Below are 20,237 nucleotides of genomic sequence, written 5' to 3' on the forward strand. Positions count from 1 at the left end.
GCCATGCAGCTCAGAGATTGAATACTCCTGGGTCCCCGAGAGCCTGGGACTGCAGCACAGAAAATATTGGCCCAACAGTTCTGAACAGAGAGACTCTGGGAAAACAGCACCTGGCTAGCTCTCCAGATCCCTCCTCAGCAGTGGATCTCACAGCCCTTAGCAAAGGAGAGCAGCCTCGTAATAAGAGTAATACCTAGTTCTTATGTAGACCTTGTTCCTCTGTAGATCCCCAAGCCCTTTAAAAAGGAAGTCAGTATCATTATCCCCATTTTACAGATGGGGAAACCGAGGCACAGAGAGCAGGTGTGACTTGCCCAAAGTCATCCAGCAGGCTAATAGTAGAGCCAGAAATAGAACCAGGTCTCCTGAGTCCCAGTCCGGTCCTGTTTGGTCCAAGGCTCATTCGCAAACAGGGTTGCTACATTAGTTGGATAAATTATTAGGTCACAAATTGTTCCCCCAGCTCAAATTCCAGCACTGAAGAGCTACCCTGATAACACAAGCCCTCTTGCAACGCTCCCACCCTACTATTCTGAGCAACCCTACAATAACAACCCAGCTACACAGTCTGACACAACCATGCTGATAACAAGCAAACATGCACCGGGCCGTGATTTATGAGCATCCCTACAATAACAATTCAGTGTGTGCAGCACAGAGCTCACGCACAGTGCTGTAATACACCAGTCCTCCTGGAGGACCCTACAAAAACAACCCACTAAGGTGCACCTGTGCACTGTTCAGCAAGGAAACTGATTTGACTTCCTAGGGGCCAAGAAGTTGCTTATAAACCTCAGAGCACCAAATGATTAATAAAAAAACCCAGTGTCTTTTAAGCATAAACAATGATCATCTTTAATGGTGGGTGTCACGGAGTCCCCGGGCGATGCTCTGGAACAGCTCCCCACAAAGCCAGGCAGGACTTTGGGGAGCCTCCTCTCCCTCAGAGCAGACTTGTTCAGGGCAAGAAGCTCACACGGCTTCACCTCCTGGGTCTCTCCTTGCCGCATTCAGCATCCTCTGCCCCTCCGTGCGCTTCCCACAGTGAACCCACCCAGCGGGGTCCTGGGGAAGCCACAGGGTCCTGCACCCCCACTTCGCAGTCAGACGTGACTCTCAGCCAGCCAGTAACACAGAGGTTTATTCGATGACAGGAACAGGGTCTAAAACAGAGCTTGTAGATACAGCGAACCGGACCCCTCGGCCGGGTCCATTCTGGGGGGCAGTGAGCCAGACCCCTCATCTGCCCTCAGCCAGTTTCAGACTAACCACCCCCTCCAGCCCCTCCTCCTCTGCTCAACCCCTTTCCCGGGCCAGGAGGTCACCTGATCCCTTTGTCTCCAACACCTTCAGCTGGCACCTTTGCAGAGGAGGGGCCCAGGCCATCAGTTGCTAGGAGGCAGAGTGTCAGGCATTTAGGTGCACTGGCCCTTTGCTCTGCCAGATACTTAAGAACTGCCATGGGGACACTGAGGCACCAACACAGTATTCAGAGAAAACACCAAGAACATTCCCAGTTCGTCACAGTGGGATGGGCTGAGACTGGAGTCAGAGCAGGGTCTCCCTAGGTTCGGTGTTCTAGTTTGGATCTGGTGTTTGGGCTGCGCATTGCTGGAAGCTCCTGAATGGAGCTGTCTAAAGCATGGAATTCCCTTCCTGGGAAAATGTTCACATTGGAGGGGGTGGGGGAGAAGACAGTCCCAAATTGGGACAAAACCCCCAAACCACCAAATTTTTCACTGAAAAGTATCCTAAGAAACATTCCATTTTGGGAGAACCAACACAGATTTTTCTGGTTACTGTCACTGAAATTGACAAGAGGCTACCAGGCGGGCTGCTGGAGGCTGACCCTCCCTCCACTTCCCGGGAATTCAGCCTCTGGCAGCCCCCGGAAGGCTCTTGGTGGTTTCTCGTTCTGCCTGCAAGCCAGGGAGCCGTCCTTTCGATCTTCCCCAACGGACATTGGGAATCTTTTGGCAAAATTTCCAGGTGGAAAACTGTTCTGATGGGAAATCCCCGACCCGCTCGACTCCCTGAGTTCTTTTTCAAGGCCACAGAACGAAGGAAATCCCATGGCATGCACCCAGCTAACCATCCGCTGGGGTGGAGAAATGTCCCCTCCACCACCTGGGGCCACAGTCTCGCAGGGGCAGCTGCATCCAGACCGGGCCTGGAAAATAGCCCCGTTTCCAGCATGGGACCTGACCCAGCCATGAATACACAGGGGTGGGGTCAGTTTTGGCCTCTCCTGTCACCTCCATATTACACAGGTGGGAGCCGATTCGGTCCCATCTCTAGCGCGGTGGGAAAGAAATGGAGCAAGAAGCAGTTTTCAGCCCCGTTACCCGGACTCTCCCCTGTCCCTTTGGCTGTTTCAGCTCGGCCTTTGCACTGTGGAGTAGGAGCAAGTTTGTGTGCCCGAGGCAAGGCCCATTGTCTCCCCCGGTTGTGTGGGGGGCTGAGCCTTCACCTTCCCAACCTGCCGGGGAACAAGGTGTCTGTCCCAGCCAAGGCCCTGCTCTGACCTCTCCAGCGGGGCCAGCGCCTTGTCTGTTCTCACACCTCATAGGTAAGGCCCTATTCCTACCAAATTCACAGCCTTGAAAAACTCATCCTGGACCATGAAATCTGGTCTCCCCCTGTGAAATCTGGTCTTTTGTGGGCTTTTACCTTATACTATACAGATTTCGTGGGGGAGATCAGCATAGTTCAAATCAGGGGTCCTGACCCAAAAGGGAGTTGCAGGGGCGCCGCAAGGTTATTTTAGGAGAGATCGTGGTATTGCCACCCTTCCTTCTGTGCTGCCGTGAGAGCTGGCTGGCCGGAGAGCAGCGGCTGTTGGCCAGGCACCCAGCTCTGAGCTGGGAGGTTTGCAAGGATTCCAGCCCTGTGAGAAGAGGAGACACACTCTGGGCTAATATCTCCCAGCAGCTGGTGTGTTGAGCGGATGGGACCTGCGCTGCCCCCTGCCATGGCTGCTCATGTGTCCCCTTAGCATCCCCATGCTGCTTGTGGCCCCAACCCCACTTTGAGTGGCTGGGGGGGTCCCCTCTCAAAGAGGCAGAAGCAGCTGCAGCGGGGACCCCTTTCCCTCCAGGAGCAACAGGGGTGGTAACAAGGATCCTCCTTGCCCCTCCAGAATAAGGGACTGGGGGATTCCCAGTACTAAGCCCAGCAGCCGGTGTGTCTCTGCAGGGATGGGGTTTGGTAGGGCCATGCAGAGCAGTAGTTCTTGGGGTGCACTCCCCATTGAAATGCCCGGGGGCACTTCCTCTTCTCGGAGTAATGGGCTCAGGCTCTCTGTAGACTCGGGCAGCGTCATTGTGTCAGTTACACTCAGGGCAGTTACTCCCTCTCACAGCGAGGGGTTCAGGCTCTCTGCAGATTCAGGCAGATGTGGCTATATCGCTTACACTCAGGGCAGCTCCTCCTTGCTCTCAGAGTGATTGTCTGAGGCTCTCTGCAGACTCAGGTAGTATCAGGGCAGGCCCCCCTCTCAGACAGATTGGCTCAGTCTCTCTGCAGACGCAGGCAGCTGTCAATGCTTTGCTTACACACAGATCACGTTTCCAAGCTTTTCCTTGCAGCCAAGAGAGCTGGATACATAATATTTTTTTAATGACAGCTGAGATTTCTGATCTCACCATGTGACTCCAGGAGCAGGGGCTTTAGACACAGGCCTGTGGGGCATCTGCTTTAATACAGCTGTGGTAGCAGCTCTAAAGTATGTGTGGGGAGCACGAGGAAAAGAAAGGATGATTCTTCCTGGCCCATCCTGGCCACTTTTCAAGAGGGATCTGACCTGGCCGGACTAAATTCAGCCCTCGCATAACCACGGGTAGCTCTCATTTGAGCCAGTATAGTAAGCTTTGTGACTGCTTACTCCTCAGCATTGCCACTCTGTGACCTAGGACAAGTCACTGCCCAGACATCTGCCTCAGTTTCCCCATCTGTAAAATGCACCTGTCGCCTGTAACTGCCGGTTTCTAGAGCACCTTGAGACCTTAGGATGAGGGCTGCTGAGGATGTGAGCAGGGTGGTTAATTACTCGTTAGAACCCTGGGGAGACACTTCCTGTGTCTGTTCCTGCCGAGCAGCTCCCAGCCTCCCCTTTGGAGGCCAGACGTGTGTGATTCTCCCAGATCTCCCGCTCACTCAGCTGTTTCTCCCTGGCTCTGCAGGAGCCAGACCTCGGGAAGATGACTCTGCCAGACCCTAGGACTTGGAAGGCTTCCCAGCTCTGCCCCTGCAGAGTCACCATCAGCTGGCCTCATAACCCCACCTTTGGATTTGGTAGGGGGCGGTGGGTCATCTCAGCTGATGGGCAATGGGGGTTACCTAATGGGCTCTGGCATTAACTCCTCATGGAGCGGGGGTGGATGGGGAGGGAAGGAGAGTGGCCAGGGGGATCTGGAAAGGGGGATGGGGGAAGAATTAGGAGCTGGTGGATCAGTGCGGGGTGGCGGAGTTTGCCCAGGCAGAGGGACCCCTGCGTAGCTCGGCTCGGTGAAGGGAACAGGGCAGCTGGCTCTCCGGTGACTCGCTCAGAGATGGCCCCCCACAGCTTAGGGCCCTTTGCAGCTGTCACTGATTTCAGCTCTGATTTCAGACCTTGGCCTGGCCACATCCAGACATCGGGCTCAGGGACTTCGGAGGGGGCCAGGCAGGCTTGGCTGGGAACCGGACGGCTTTCCAGGAACTCCCGCTGCTCTGGCTGCGGGACAGCCCTGTGCATCCTGCAGGCTATAATTAACCCCCTTTTCCTGCTCCCCAGCCCGGCCCATCGCAGGCCACAGTGCGACAGGCTTGGCAAGAGAAGAACTACAGGTCTGAGCGTTCAGATCCGTAGTGGGACAATCCGTCCATGCATGGAGCTGCAGGCCCATCATCCCAGGTTGGACCGGAGGCTGACTCAGGTGGGTGCTAAGAGCCCATCAGGCACCACTCTTCACACTCCAATCCCTCCCAGAGACCCTATGCATTCCCTTCCCCAGTGCAAGCCCAAAGCACGCTCTCCTAGCCCGGCAGGGAGGCAGGACCCTCCCGTCGCCAGCCAGGTTCCCACGGTGCTGCGTCGCCCAGCGACTGGTTTATGGGTAGCTGAGCAGGCACAGACCCGAATGGGGTGAGAGGATTTATCTCCCCCCTGGGAAGAGTTTTAAAGTGATGGCTGAATTTTATCCCGGGACTCCCCACAGCGCTGGGCACCGCGTGTCACTGCTCTGAGTCGCACGGGCCCGGGCCGGGAGGTCCCGTTGAGGCTCCAACGCCTGGAGCACCAACCCCGGAGCGATGACATTTGAACCCTGGGCCAGCCGGCCCCTCGCCCTGAGAAGCAAGGCAGTTTGGAAGAACCGCAGCGTGTCTCACTGTATCGGGGGCGGGGAAGGAGACTGCCCCTTAAGACGCTCATGGCATGTAGCGCTGGGCAGTCGTTGAACCCCAGAGGGGGAAAACTGCTGCCACCCCAAAACCTTCCAGGGGTTGAAATACCCAGCTTTCCCTCTGTAAGGGAGGGGTGACTCCAGCACAGGCTGGACTTGGTCCTCCTCTGAGCTGCTTCTCCTGTCTCCCGAGCTCTTGCTGCCGGTCCCTTCCCTGTGGGCTCCATGGCCTGGGAGCCGCTGGCGAGGTGGCTGGGGGACGGCCTCTTCCCTTCCCTAGCTGGTCTCTCCACCCTGGCTGAGGCCCTGGCTTACCTGGATCTCCAGCACAGCCATGGGGCCTGATCTCTTGCAATGCCCTTAGGAAGTCTGGCTACTCCGGCTTCCTGGGGGCGCCACAGGTGAGCGAGGACTCCGGCCGTCGGGTCCTTGGCAGCGCCACCCTGGCCTGCATCAATCAGCAGCAGGTCATGACGCTCCCTGTGGGGCAGTGTCTGGGCTAGCGTGACCAGGGGGTTGCTGTGTTCCACTGGGTGAACCCTACCCTGGCTGGATCCTGGATGATGCTCTGGCGCAGCGAAAAGGGGCTGGAGCAGGGGCCAGGAGCTCACGCTGGGAACCCATCTATCTCTCTGAGCATGTCTAATCCACACATCCCAGTAGCATGGGAGGGTTCCTGAAGAGAGATCAGAGCCTAGTGGTTAGAGCCCTGGAGTCAGGACTCCTGGGTTCTATTCCTTGCTATGTTATTGACTTGCTGTGTGACGCACAACAAGTCCCCTTGGCGTGGCCATGCCACAGCTTCCTTGGGGGGCAGATGAGGACAATCCTTCTAATTTGCCTCCTAGGGGGTTGCTAATGAAGCAGCCTCTGGAAAGTGCTTTGAGATCCTCGGAAATGGTAGGTCCAGGGGGAAGGGGGCCAGGACAGAGGGAGTGAAGAAGGGCCTGGTGACGGTAAGAAAGGGCCTGGGAAGAAGCCTAGCAGGAGGACCTAAGAGAGAGAGAACAGGCAGAGGAGCAGCGTGGGGAGGGGAGGATGGTCAGAACGAAAGAAAGGAGAAAAGATTTGCAGGGAAAGGGCCCGATCCTGCGCCTGTTGACACCTGGGGCCGCTCTCCCCAGCGGAAGTTGGGCTGGGCCGAAAGGGTTTCCGGGGGAGGGATTTTGCAGACATTGTGGGTTTGCAGGGGAGGGGGGGAACCATTGCAGCTGCTGGCTCTGCTCCCCTCATGGGATGCTGCTTTGGAAAGCGTCATTTGGCATGGAACAGAAACCACCCCCAGGCCGGGGCCTCGGGCCGGCGTGTGGGGCAGTGCTTGGTCTATTGCAGTCTGAGGGGGCAGGGAGCAACTCCCACCTTGTTGCTGTCCTGTCCAGGGAACACGCTGGGATTTGGCAGCAGCGCCCCAACACATGCAGGGGCCCTGCTTAACCCCTTCCTTGCCGCCTGCCTAGCAGAAGGCAGGAGTGTCGTGGAGTCCCCGGGCGATGCTCTGGTACTGCTCCCTACGAAGCCGGGCAGGACTCTGGGGAAGTCTCCTCTCTCTGAGCAGACTGGCTCCAGGGCAAGAAACTCACATGGTTTCACCTTCCGGGGCCTGACCTTGGAGCATTCAGCATCCTCTGCCCCTCCGTGCGCTTCCCATAGCGAGCCCACCCAGGCGGGGTCCTGGGGAAGCCAGAGGGTCCTGCACCCCAACTCTGCAGTCAGACGTGACTCTTAGCCAGCCAGTAACACAGAGGTTTATTCGATGACAGAAACATGGTCTAAAATAGAGCTTGTAGGTCCAGAGAACAGGACCCCTCAGCCGGCTCCATTCTGGGGGGCAGTGAGCCAGACCCCCACACCTGCACTCACTTCCGATCCCCAGCCTGCTCCAAACTGACTCCCTCTCCAGCCCCTCCTTCCCTGGCCTTTGTCTCTTTCCCGGGCCAGGAGGTCACCTGATCTCTTTGTTCTCCAACACCTTCAGCTGGCATCTTTGCAGAGGAGGGGCCCAGGCCATTAGTTGCCAATAGACAGAGTGCCAGCCATTTTCTGTGTAGACAGTATCACAGGGGCCTTCTTGGGCTCTGCAACAATTATACACCCTGATCCCCCCAGCTAGATACCTAAGAAATGCATAGGGGAAACTGAGGCACCCACACAGTATTCAGAGGAAACATTAAGAACATTCTCATTTCGTCACAAGGAGCTCCTCAGTTGGGGCTGCCATGTCCAACGTGCCATTATTATTAGCATCCTGACACCCAGGAATGGCCAGACCAGATCAGACCAGGAGCCCATCTGGCCCGGTATCCCGTCTCCGACAGTGACCAGCACCAGCTGCTTCTGGAAAAGGTGCAAGAAACCCTCCCCAGTGGGCAATGCTGGAATAACCTGCCCGGAGAAGAGGTTTCTTCCTCACTCCAGCTAGTGGCTGCCCTGATGCATGGGAGTTGTAGCCCTCGCATATTTGCGCCCTGCCTTACGTAACAGTGGAGGGTCTTCTTACCCCTGAAAATGTCAAATCCTTTCTGGAGCTCTTGGCTTCAGTGCTGGGGCACAGCAGGGACTGCAGCAGGTCAAATATACACTGTGTCCTCAAGCAGTTCCACAGTGTGGCCTTGGAGCTTGAGCATGGGACTCAGGAGACCTCAGTTCTAGTCCTGGCTCTGCTGGGTGATGCTGGCTTTTGCCTCAGTTTCCCCATCTGTAAAATGGGAATAGTGATACTGTCTACCTTTATGAAATGTTTGGAGCTCTACAGAGGCACAAGGTCTATATAAGAACTTGGAATTAAGCTTATCGTTAGTTTTAAACGAGTTGCCTCTCATCTTCATGGAATGCCCCTGGCTCTTGTAACAGGAGCGAGATGAAAAGGGCACCTGATTTACCTTCTCTGTCCCTTTAATTGATTTTAATCTGCCTCTATCCTGGACCCTTTTATTTGGCTCCTCTATAAATTTCAGCCTTTTCATACCCTCCACTTGGCTGTTTATACAGCTCACACCCCTGCCCATTTACAGGATGTATTATTTTATAGGTGCTTCCGGTTCACACAGTCTTACTGAAGCTGCGTTGGTCCCAGGATATCAAAGCCACAAGGTGGGGGAGGGAACAGACATTACCTCCCCCCGCTTGTCTTTCCGTGTATTTTGGGTAAGTCTTTTCCTATTGTTTGGCTCACAAACTAACCACGTCTGATCTCACATGGGGCCTGTCATCTCGAAGGCTCTGAAGACGCTTTGCAAGCTGTGCTGACATTACTGGGATTACTTTGTGATCAGTGGAATGCAGCCACCTCTGGAGTGCAATGAAACAGCTGCTTAACACTGCACTCCACAGGACTGTTCCGGGTAGGAAGGAGCCTGTATCCAGCTGAAATTGCAGGGGCAATTGATGGAGGCAGAATACAATTAGCCTGAGCTGGAATCTAGCCAGGATAACATTGCTGTACTTGTGAGGAACGCTGTGGGACCTTTAACGAGCGCAGATGATCTGGGATAAAGCTGTGCGTGGGATCCAAAGGCCGTCACTGTGCCAGGGTGTTTATCACAGCATCAGCCACTCTGGGCGTCACACCTAAATAACGCCCCGCTTTAGCTATACCCACTGGTAGGACCCTGCACCCCCCCCCCCTTTTAGGCTTTTTCTGCTCCCTTCTCATCTGGAATAGTGGTTCTCCCGTAAATGGAGACGTTGTTCTTCCTCTTCTCAGCTGTCATCGCGGCTGAGAAAGGCTCCTGGTGGGTGAAATAGCCAAGTGCCCAGGCTGGAAGCCCATCAGCGGGCAGGTGTGGGTGAGCTGGGGGGGGTGCAGGGGGTACATTTCGCCAGGAAACACTTGGGTCCCTGTGGTTCTGGATGGATTCAAATAAGAGGCTCGAGGTCCCTGGGTGGGAGGGGCCATGAAGGCCTGGAGTTCATCGGATTTCCCTAACATTACCCAGCTTTGAGGCCACTTTGGTGGTTCGCCCGGGACCCGGAGCAGGCCCATCTTCCCTTTAACATCCAGGTGCAACTCCTGGAGACTACGTGTCCCAGCATGCACTGCTCCACAGCTCTGGGGACCAGCATCTCTGTTTAAATCCAGGCTGTGGATTTCTCATGCTAGGCATGACCCTGCCGTGTGGCTGCATTTGGAGAGTCAGGGGCTGCCACACTACACCCAAGAAAAGCTTCTGTTGGTTCAGCATGCCTCTGTGTGTCCCTAGTAGGGTGACCAGATGTCCTGATTTTATAGGGACAGTCTCGATTTTTGGGTCTTTTTCTTATATAGGCTCCTATTACCCCCCACTCCCATCCTGATTTTTCACACTTGCTGTCTGGTCACTCTAGTCCCCAGACGAGGCCAGGGATTGTGATTATTTGCAAGCCTGGCACGTGTGGCATGTTGCACATTGGCGCGAACTGCGCTCCTCCAGCCCCCGACTTGTTAAAGTTGGCAGGGGGTCGTTAACCGGCGGGGCCTTGGGCAGACGGGGGGTGGGGTGTTTGATCCCCAGTTAGCAGTCACAGGAATGTACCTCCCACGGCGGCCCCCTGCCAGCCTCCACTGTTGATTTTGTTCCTGGACCAGTTTTATTTGACTTGGTTTTGGACTGAGCCTCTGGAAAAACCCAGGCTCCGGACGGTAGCTAAGTGCTGAAACTGGAGTGATTCCTTCATGGGAACAGAGTGCAAGAGGGAAGAACAGTTTCGCCCAGATCCTCAGGGTCACGGCCGTAGCTGGGCTCACAGGGAACGGGGCAAGGAGCTGCTGATGCTCATTTCAAGGGCGTCATGACTCCATTAACGGGCTAAGTTTGGCCAACAGGGTATCGCAGGGAAAACGTCCTAACAGTGAGAGCTGGTAGCCTAGGCAATAATGCATCCGTGGAAACAGTGAAAAGCCCCATTGTTTGAGCGGCTGGCCAGAGCCCTGGAGCCTTGACTGTCTTCAACATCCTGAGCGTTGGTGAAAGTTTGAACTGGTTTGTCAAGCAGCCGGAGTTCCTGGCTTCGTGTGGCCAGTTAGAGAAGCGACCTTCTGAGCTCAGTAACCTGGCTTCCCGCAAGTCCTGAAGTCTGCCTGGAGACACAGGCGTTTTGGGGCCACCCTGGGGCCTGCTTGCTCAGGGCACTGGTTGCATTTCCATCGTCCTGAATTTCCTCCTGGCAGGCTGGTGTGCAGTCGCAGCCTCGAGGTGCCGTGACAGGAACAGCCCATCCTGCAGGCTACACGCTAAAAGCAGACCACAGCGCTGGGAGCGTGAGCTGGATATTACTCCACATTGTGCATCCCCGAAGGAATGATCAGCGATGTGCCCCATGCGGCGGCAGCTGGCTCCCTGGTGACCATGCGGCAGGCAGGAATTAGAAGGTGGCTCTGCAGATCCCAGCTTGAGGGTGCGGCCCCTGCACGTTGATTGGCAGCGGCTGAGGAGCTGGAATCCCACCTTTGTTTTACAGTCGCTTTCCTGAAGCATTTAAGCCCAGCCAGAGTCTGAGCGGCGGCGGGGATGCACTGGGGAGGGGCTGTCCAGTCTCTGCTTCTGGGGAAATGGCCCAACCTGGTCTGGCAGCTGATTGTGCTCAGATTGTTGAATGGGACTTTGTTTTCAGCCGGCAAAGAGCCTGCTGTGTAGCATTTTGACAGAGAGGAGTGTGCAGAGGGGGGCGTGGGGGAATCCCCTGGAGAAGGCATTAATCCAGCTAACCATTCATGGCCAACAGAAACCTATTGAAGCATGAAATAATGCTCGCACAGAGGAGCTGATGTGGGCTTAGCCGGCTCACCCTGCGCGCTGCTGCGGGGGGAAAGGCCCTTCCCTGCAACCGCTGCTAGACAAAACATCCTCGAGGCTCCCCTGGGCAGGAGCGAAGCAAGTGCACAGCGGTTGCCAACAGGTTTGCCATGAACATTCCTGCTTCCTTCGCGGCACCGCTTGCTCCTTGCGTGAGGCTGTCGGCATCATTGGTGCCCGCGGGCCTTGCTCATGACCTGCAGCTAGGGAGCGACAGCCCTGGAGAGGGGCATCCTCGTGGCAGCCAGTCGGAAAGCTGCAGCAGGGGCTCCCGCCAGGGAAACTTCCTCTACAGGCTGCTTCCCTGCTGGCTTGACCCACCCCCTTACACACCTGTAAGAGGGGATATTTCTGTGCCTGCAGGATCTGAGCTCCTCCTCATCTTCAATGTCTTTACCCTGCCAGCTCCCAGCAGTGCTGCTCTCCCTATTTTGCAGGTGGGAAACTGAGGCACAGAGAGACTAAGGGACTCAACCAAGGTCATCCAGGGAGTCTGTGGCAGAGCTGGGGGTTGTATCCAGGGCTCCTGCAGCCCCCAGGTTAGTGTTGTCACCACTGGGTCTCTCCTTGCAATAGGAGGGGTTAGGAAGGGCTGCAAGGCTGGCGAGGGGAGCTTCTGGGGGAAGGGCTGTGGCCAGAAGCACTAGCAGAGGAAGCCTTGGGGTGCAGAAGGAAAGGCAGTGTGGTCTAGTGGCTAGCGCACCTGAGTAAGATTCAGGAAAGCTGACTTCAAGTCCCAGCGCTGGCCTATGGTATGGCCTTGGGCCAGGGCCGGCGCTTCCATTTAGGCGACCTAGGTAGTTGCCTAGGGCGCCAGGATTTGGGAGGGCGGCAGACTGCTCTAGTGGACCTCCTGCAGGCGTGCCTGTGGACGGTCTGCTGGTCCCGCGGCTCCGGTGGAGCATCCGCAGGCATGCCTGCGGCAGGTCCACCGGAGCCGCGGGACCGGCGAGCTGGCCCTGCACCTAGGGTGCCAAAAACCCTGGCGCAGCTCCTACCTTGGGCAAACCCCTGCATCTCTCGATGCCTCAGTTTCCCCTCTCCTCTCCCCCGTGTCTATTGATCTTCTAAGTGCATTGGGGCAGGGGCTTTCTCTCACCATGGGGACATACAGCACCTTGTGCAGCGGGGCCCTGCTCTCGGATGGGTGCTCCTCTAATACAGTTAATTAATAAGGGCCAGATGAGATCCTGGACAGCATAAGGGCTGACTACAGAGGGGGCATGGGGATAAAGGAGAAAACAAGGTGCTGGTGCCCCGGGGTACAAGACATTCTTCCACAGACCCAAGTGCCCCCTTGTCCTGGGCAGGGATGTCTCCTGGTTCTTGACTGTTTGGGATGTTGCTTGGGAGGCCATGCAGCCCTAAACAGGGAGATCGGGAGGGTGGAAGGAAGAAAGGGATTTCTTAGGATCAGAGCTGTCACCTGGAGCTTTGCTCTGTCTCCTGGGGCTCTCTCTCTCACTGGGCGGGAGGTTCCTCTTTCTACCCTGCTGGTAAATCATTTCCCGCACACACCCGGGCTTGGGCTTGACAGCAATGGAGAAAAGAGAAATGCAGCCATGGAAGTGAAAGTGCATTAGTGAGAAAGCCGACTAGGCCAGGGGCTCTGAGACTTTTGTACTGGTGACCCCTTTCACACAGCGAGCCTCTGAGTGCGACCCTCACTTATACACGAAAAACACTTGTTTATATATTTAACACCATTATAAATGCTGGATGCAAAGTGGGGTTTGGGGTGGAGCTGGCAGCTCGAGACATCCCATGTAATAACCTCGCAACCCCCTGAGGGATCCTGACCCCCAGGTTGAGAACCCCTGGACTAGGCTGACCAGATGCCCTGATATTTGGAGCTGTGTCTTATATAAGCAACTACGCCTTGTCTCCCCTGGAAAGAAAAAGTGTCCTGATTTGTCACACTTGCTGTCTGGTCCCTGAAGACGGACAGATCTGGTTTAATACCGGGGGCTTTGCTGCAGCCCTGCCCTGACTCTCCACATGGAGGCATGCAGCACTGAGCTGTACTGACCACGTCTGCCCTACAGGGGCATCCATGGGGGCAGAGGCGGATTGGGGGCCCAGGTAGGGTGGCTAGATGTCCTGATTCTGTAGGGACAATCCTGATTTTGGGGTCTTTTTCTTATATAGGCTCCTATTAACCCCCACCCCCATCCTGATTTTTCACATTTGCTGTCTGGTCACCCTAGGCCCAGGATCGCTGGACCCGGGGTGCTTGGGGGGGCAGGGCCCCCCTCGTTTTTTAACATGGGCATAGTAGCGTGGGGCAGGCGCAGAGCAGCGGGGATAAGGGAATCATCTCCCCCACCATGCAGTGCAGCCCCTGCTACCAGTGCCAGCCTCCTTCAGGTGGGGGGCTGAGGTGGGTCTTAGCCCCTCCCATGCCATGGGGCCATGCCCCCTGCCCCTTGGTCAGGCTGGAAGCCGGATGCAGGAGTTGGGCTGTGGTAGAGCTTCCCAGGGAGCCCAGGCAGCTGCTGTGGGGAGCCCCACACCCTCCACCTGCCCTGAGCAGTGCACCCGGCGGGGGGGAGCATGGACATGGGCTGGGGGCTGCTCTCAGGTGGGGGAGAAAAAGGAGCAGGGGGCAGGGCCACAGTTCCAGCACCGGTGGCCCCCCCACAACTTCTCTGCGGGTTCCAGTGCTCGTGGGGCCCTCAAATTGGCTGGGGTCCCTGGGCATGGGCTGTGCGTTAATCCGTCACTGCACCTGGGAGTGGCTACAGGTCCGATCCAGCTCCCACGGACTGATCCTCATTGACCCTAATTCCAGCATCCCATCCCACCCGGCCCTGGGCCGAGTAGAGCCAGTGATCCTGGCGGAAAGAATCCCCAGGATGTAATAGCCACACTGGGGATGAAATTCAGGGCTTGAGTGGGGCGGGGGCTTTGTGCTGTGTGACCTGTGGATCGGGCTTAGAGCAATACATTCCTTATTGCCTGGGCCTGGTACTTTAAAAAAGCCCTTTCTAGTTCCAAGATAAAAGCTGGAGTCAAGCCGCAGCCCCATATAGACATCCTGGCGGCACACCCTCTCATTAGAGAAAGCGGGCGTTCCCGGCAGAGCGGCAGAGAAAGGAGCGGCCCACGCCCGCCAGCCCCTCGCCAGTGCACGGATGCAGCCTGCGCCTCTCTGCGTCTGATTGTCTGACACCCCCTCCTCTCATAATTCCACGCAAGGGGGAAAATTTCAAATCGATTAAAATAAAAAAATGCTTCACATTAAATAGCGATAGTATCCGTCAAAATGAGCCACAAATAAAAACCAAGTCCTCCCAGGCCTGTGTACAGAGCAGGTGACACCACACAAAGCTGTACATGGGGAAGGTCCCTCTGGGATCCCTAAAACGTTTTAGGATCTAACGAGACTCTGAGGTCTGCCTGGCCCTGGGCTCTGAATGATTCACCCTGGTCCAGGTGACAGTGTCTCTGTGCTCTGTTACCCCGCTAACACATTTCTCAGAGAAGGATCTGGGGCCTAACCCTGCATCTCTGAAGCCAATAACAGCTTCACCGGAGGCGTCGATGGGCTCAGGATTAGGCCCCTCACGAGTTCGATTCTGGTGCTGCAGTGACTGTGGAAGCAAATATGCTGCCCTGAGCAGTAGCATCTGCTTTACTGAGCGGAGGAACGTTGGCTGGGCATTTCCCACTGCAGTGTTCAAAATGCGCCAGGGAGTCTTTACTTCTGACCCAGATAGTTCACCGGAGACAGGACAAGAGAGGTGGGACTTTAACTTCTCACCTCAGCTTAGAACGCAGCCAGTCCAGCTGTGAGGCAGAGTCATCACTGCCTGCAAACCAGACCCCAGCTGCGGGCTTGGACACTACATCTTCTCCTCCGCAGCTGAGCCTGGACAGCCGAACCACCACCAGACTTTCACAAAACCTGGAAAGATCCCCTCCATGTTCCTCTCAGGACGTCGGAAGAAGCAAAAAGGAAAGAGGAGGAGTCCTTGTGACACCTTAGAGACTAACATATTTATTTGGGCATAAGCTTTCGTGGGCTAAAACTCACTTCATCGGATGCATGGAGTGGAAAATACAGTAGGAAGATCTATGTACACAGAGAACATGAAAAAATGGGTGTTGCCGTACCAACTCTAATGAGACTAATCAATTAAGGTGGGCAATTATCAGCAGGAGAAAAAAAACTTGTGTCGTGATCATCAGGATGGCCTATTTCAAACAGATGACAAGAAGGTGTGAGTAACAGTAGGGGAAAAATTAACATGGGGAAATAGATTTTACTTTGTGTAATGACCTATCCACTTGCAGTCCTATATTCAAGCCTAATTTAATGGTGTCCAGTTTGTAAATTAATTCCAATTTGGCAGTTTCTCGTTGGAGTCTGTTTTTGAAGTTTTTTTGTTGGAGAATTGCGACTTTTAGGTCTGTAATTGAGTGACCAGGGAGGTTGAAGTGTTCTGCAACTGATTTTTGAATGTTATAATTCTTGACGTCTGATTTGTGTCCATTTATTCTTTTGTGTAGAGACTGTCCGGTTTGGCCAATGTACATGGCAGAGGGGCCTTGCTGGCACATGATGGCATCTATCACATTGGTAGATGTGCAGGTGAACAAGCCCCTGATGGTGTGGCTAATGTGATTAGGTCCTATGATGGTGTCCCTTGAATAGATAGATTCCTGGGTTAGTGTTTTTGTTGTGTGGTGTGTGGTTGTTGGTGAGTATTTGCTTCAGGTTGGGGGGATGCCTGTAAGCAAGGGCTGGTCTGTTTCCCAAGATCTGTGAGAGTGAGGGATCATCTTTCAGGATAGATTGTAGATCCTTGATGATGTGCTGGAGAGGTTTTAGTTGGGGGCTGACGGTGACGGCTAGTGGAGTTCTGGTACTTTCTTTGTTGGGCCTGTCCTGGAGTAGGTGACTTCTGGGTACTCTTCTGGCTCTGAGAATCCATCCCCTGTTTTGCACAAGACCCAGCATATGCTAGGACAGATGCTCTGTGTAGATGGCCAGCCAAAGTGGATGTGCTCAGTAAAGCTGCCGGGAGAGTGAAAAACAGTATCAATTCCAGGCTCTTGGAGACTTGGGAAACATACAGGGTTTCCATGGAGATGACACCGTTAGATCACACCTGAAGTCTAGAGGAAGCTTGTGGTTCGATCCCTTGGCTGATGTTCCTTGGATATCTTAACGAAGAGAAAGCACCAAGATCCATCCTCCACAATGGCCGGGGGGTAGGGGGAATACTTAAGCAGGCTCACTCTCAGCACTTTGCTTGGCCCGGGATCAGGCTAGAGAAGTGACTGTGAGATGCCCTGAGCTGAACTTTCCCAGTGAGGAATCGGTGGTTGGTGCTAAGTGTCCCCAGGGGGACAGGATCAGGGCTGCCCCATGCAAATCTGGGGTCATCTGAATGGAGTGTCACAGGTGCCATTCTTTGGGAAGTGAGCTTGGGAAACTGAAAACTGGCTGGTAGCAGCTGGAATGGCTTCCAGAAGAATTTGCTGATGGGAAAGATTTTAGGAGAAATTAGCTCCAGAAGGGCCCAGAGAAATACAAGCCAAGAATCTCTGCGATCAAGCTACAGCTGGGGTATAGGACTTGCATTTTGACCGATCCAACTAATCTACTGTCCTGTCTATCACAATGGCCAATGCCAGCTGCATGAACTGTAACGTCCTCCAACCGGGGATGAGAATCAATGGCATGCGACCCACATAACTAACCAATGAAGGGCAAGCTGCAAAATATTCTACACTGAACTGTTGGCCAAGAACGGTCCTCAGAGGGAACGCGCAAAGCAGGTTGGATGCTTCTGAGAATGTCATGGGCACGACAAAAAAGGCTTAGATTCATCGAATAGTGTGAATTATTTGCTGAGCTGCAGCAGTACGTACTGTAAAAGACGGCTCTAAAGGACAAGAGTTAGCAATAAGCAAGACTAGAAATAACCGCTTCATTCTGAAAAAAGGGAGACTCGGTTGTTTATTATAATAATTAGCAGAGCCCCACGTGCCCCACAGCAGAATGGGACCAAATTCTGCAGCATTGTCCTTGTATTGCATAGAACCAATGAATGTTGCTATTGCCACGATGTGTCCTTTGTTCCCATTCTCCTGCCAGCCCAAACACACACCCAGCTAGAGCGCAGAGGTGAAAATACTCATTGGTGGAGCACGTGTTGAGTAGTTTTGACCTTGTCTTTTTCTCAGGATGGGTTTTTCACTGTAATCTCTGTACCCCAGGGCTTCAGCTTCTGTGATGTTAGCCAGGGCACCCTGCTCAGAACCAACTGCACCCCACACTCTGTGCCAGGGGCTCAGGCACTGTAACTCAATGATCTCACTTAGTGGGGAAAGCGGTAGAACAAGAGGCAGGCAGGTCCCAGAAGGGCAGGGTGACAGGCAGAACAGAGAATGCTGGGCACCTCAATGCAGCAAAATGGGGGATTCCACCATCACGGTATGTAGCCATGGAATTTCAGCATCTACGGAGCCCTGACTGAGCTAAATGGGGCATGTCACACCTCTCTGGGCTCCTGTGTCAGGCTCTCTGCAGACACAGGTAGATGGCACTGCATCGGGTTAATCTCAAAAACCGGAAGTGAATGGTTCTGTGCAACTATGAGGGCAGGAAACAATTTTTTTTAAATGTCAGGTCAGGTTCTAGAACACAGTCCTGCTGTGAGGGGCTGAATTCTGCCATGGACTCACGGAGCTACAGGCAGGTTCCTGTCCATGTAAGAGATACAATGAAACCATCACCAGGGCAACTTTCCTTCATGCTCTCCAGGTGCCTCAGCACAACCCCCGAGAGATCATCTCAACAGGAAAGATTTCACGGCCTCTCTCCCGAGACTGACAATGAGAAAGGCCAGCTAGGACCGGTAGGCCAGGAGGTTTCCAGACATGGATAATAGTCCACTGGAAACTGGCACAAGGAGATTCACCAAACTCTTTTCACCCATACTATCTAATATCCAACAGATGGTAGTGCCATCTGACATCTGTCCATCCTCCCAGGGATTGCTAATGCACCCATCACTGTAGTAGCTAGTGTAGGGGCTAGATTTGAACTAACCCCATAGAGAGGAAGGCTCAGTCTCCTATTATCCATCCATCCGTCCCCATTATGGTGGCCACTGATGCATCCCCAGATACTGGCCATTCATGGCCCCGCCTCCGCCTGTGTGCACCAGCCCCTGCCAGACGGACCTCACATGCACGGGGTGTGTGAGGCCACGCCAGTGGGGGTGGGGTAGGGCGCTGTTCAGAATGGCTGCATCCTCTGTCCTGTGCGGGATACTGGACCAAACCACGTCTGGTTTTATGTCTGTACCAGACAAGGGACAAGGCTTGAAAACCAGGACTATCCGGCTTATAAATCGGACGAATGGCTGGCCTAATCCCCATATATGCTGACATATATCATCCGTCCTTACATATCTCTCTCTCCATCTATCCAGCCATCCATGTTCATTTATGGACGCCATTACCAGGCTATCTGGATGCCCTCCAGTCTCCAGCGCCATCCAATCCCCACAGCTTCCTCATTTGAAGAAATTCTAAGAGGGATGAAAACATTGAATTGGATTTTCTTGGCAGCCTGGCAGCCCCCAGGCTGTCTCCTTGTCAGCAGGGGATGGGTTTCCGTGGTGCATCATGGGATATGTAGTCTGATGCGGTTGACTGGCCTGTAGAGCAGAATGGGAGCATGCTGACTCTGGAGTGGAAGATGGCAGCTCTTTAACAGCACCCAGCAGCACTACACAATGATGTGGGTCTGGAAAAAGACTACTATATCCAGCAAGGCTAAGGGCCTGCGCTGCAAAGTTCAGATCTAGATCCAAACTCCCCAGGCACAGGGGTGCCTGAATTGGGCCAGTCTCCAGCGTCCAGTAGAAAATGCACAGGGGATTTTAGGAAGAAGATGCAGTTGTCAGGGCTGTTTGAGCTCGGTCTGCCGGGGTGTCATGAAAAACATCCTGGGTTTCAAGTGAACCCCCAGAATCCAAAGCAAAACTCGGCCCCATGAGCTTTGCCTGCTTTCCCTTGCAGCCATCTGTCCGGATCTGTGTGACAGCAGCAGCTGGCTTTGATCTGTGCACCTTGAGGACGAACAGCTCGGCCAAGGGATCTGCTGCTGGCCTGTCCCTGCTGCAGGTGGGGGCTAGTTACATCCCAAACTCAACAGCCTGGGAACCAAACTCTGTGGGTTTCGCTGCAAGAGTCTCACTGAGCCTTAAGAACCACCTCAGAGGGAATGTGCTCAAGACCCCGGGCTCCCCATTCCTGCTCCGGGGGGACATGGTGTGGGAGAGATTCAAAACCCAAGTGGTCAAGATCCCAGCAGTCTAACCCCTCCTCCAAATGACATCACCTCCAGCAGAACAGCGCCCCCTAGCACCATGCCAGATACACCAGGCTCAGAGACAGGCTTGCCCCATGCCGATTCATCCACCTGCTTCTTGCATCACCTTGGGGGTGTTACGTAGGGGGGGTTATCTCCCAAATCCCTGCTTAGATCCCTGGGAGAGCTGAGGGAATTGGTACTGCCACCTCTCTGTGTTGATGCCACTGTGGCGCTTGCGATGTTGCTAACCTCTGGGATGCAGCCACGCACGGTCCCATAATAACCAGCCGCTGGCCCTGGCAACGCCCTGCAGGGAGGAGGGAAATGCCCGGCCATCAGCTCCTCTGCCAAAAAAACAGACCCCGAATGGAAGGACTCTTGGAGGGTGCTGGTCGCGTGAGTGACATGAATGAGCAACTCCCTGGGGTGCCCATCGGGAGGGAGAGATTAGCCCTAGGCACCCCACTCCTGCTTGCTGGGGGGCTTCTTTGGGCCAGGCCCAGAAAGAAAAGCAAACAAACAGGCAGCCCAGGGCGTCTCCCCAGCCGTGTAATTAGAGCTTTGTCGTCTGGGTTTAAGTGCAGGCTGTGGCTGTGGCTCCAAGGTGGGGGCGAGGGGGGCTATTTCTGTGTGTGCCCCCCCCCCGCCTGCTTCTGTCCAGCTGTTCTGAGCAAAGTGAGAGGCTCTCATGTCTGGCTCCCCCGTAGGCTCCACCTCCTGTCTCTCTCTGCTGCAGGAATATTGACC

This window comes from Gopherus flavomarginatus, chromosome 6, assembly GCF_025201925.1.
Source record: "Gopherus flavomarginatus isolate rGopFla2 chromosome 6, rGopFla2.mat.asm, whole genome shotgun sequence".
Lineage (NCBI taxonomy): Eukaryota > Metazoa > Chordata > Testudines > Testudinidae > Gopherus > Gopherus flavomarginatus.